We start from the raw sequence: 1,096 nt of genomic DNA on the forward strand, positions 1-1,096 counted from the left end.
TAGGAAGCCAGCGTGGGAGGCAGCTGCTCAGGCTCCGCCCCCGCCGTGGCCGTGGAGGGACCCCGCCTTTCTCCCCAGGCGATGGGGGTCCCGGGGCGCTCCACCGAGAGGAGGGGCAGGGGTTCAAGTCGGGGTCTGTCCTCACAGCCCTGACATGCTCTGGGGCCTTGGGCCAATCCCTCTCCTTGAGGCCACAGTTTCCCCAGCAGGGGGGTCTGAGCTGGCCCCGGTGGTCCAGCTCGGACTGTCTCTGAGGATGTGGGCGAACTTGCTTGAGAGGGTCCACCCAGAATCTAGAGAAGAAGCCTGGACCCTCCCATGGTTTGTCCCAAACCCCAGGAATTCCCGCAAACCAGCCGCTCTGGGCGGGCCTCTGGGTTTCTTGGCGGTCAGTGTGACAGAGACGGGGCCTCAGGCACCCCCCAGGGTTTCACGTGACTCAGGGGCTGCGAAGACACCTCCAGCACCGACCGCTGTTCGAGTCGCGGTGTCCAAGGACCGCGTGGCGGGCTGTCTGGACCAGGCAGTGCCACAGCGTGAAGGGCAGGCTGGCTGTGGGGGGCCGAATCCTGGGAGGCCGGATCCTGGGAGGCCGGATCGGGAGGCCGGATCCTGGGAGGCTGGATCCTGGGAGGCCGGATCCTGGGAGACCGGATCCTGGGAGACCATGTCCACAGCAGGAGACAGGACACGGGAAAGGGAGAGGCCGGGAGGACGGGGGATTTGCCCTCCCTGCCTCCAAAATAGAGCGCTGAGCCTGGGCCGGTGTGGCTCCGTGGATAGCATCGGCCTGCGGACCGAAGGGTCCTGGGTTTGATTCTGGTCAAGGGCATGGACCTCAGTTGCAGGCTCCTCCCCGGCCCTGAGGTTGGGGTGAAGGAGGCAACCAATCGATGTGTTTCTCTCACATCAATATTTCTCTCTGCCTTTCCCTCTCTATTCCACACCGTCCCCCAGATCCCGTCTCCCACACTGTCCCCCAGACCCCATCTCCCACACCGTCCCCCAGACCCCATCACCCACACCGTCCCCCAGACCCCGTCTCCCACACCGTCCCCCAGACCCCGTCACCCACACCCTCCCCCAGACCCCGTCA

The sequence above is a fragment of the Myotis davidii genome, unplaced genomic scaffold, assembly GCF_000327345.1.
Source record: "Myotis davidii unplaced genomic scaffold, ASM32734v1 scaffold443, whole genome shotgun sequence".
Classification (NCBI taxonomy): Eukaryota; Metazoa; Chordata; class Mammalia; order Chiroptera; family Vespertilionidae; genus Myotis; species Myotis davidii.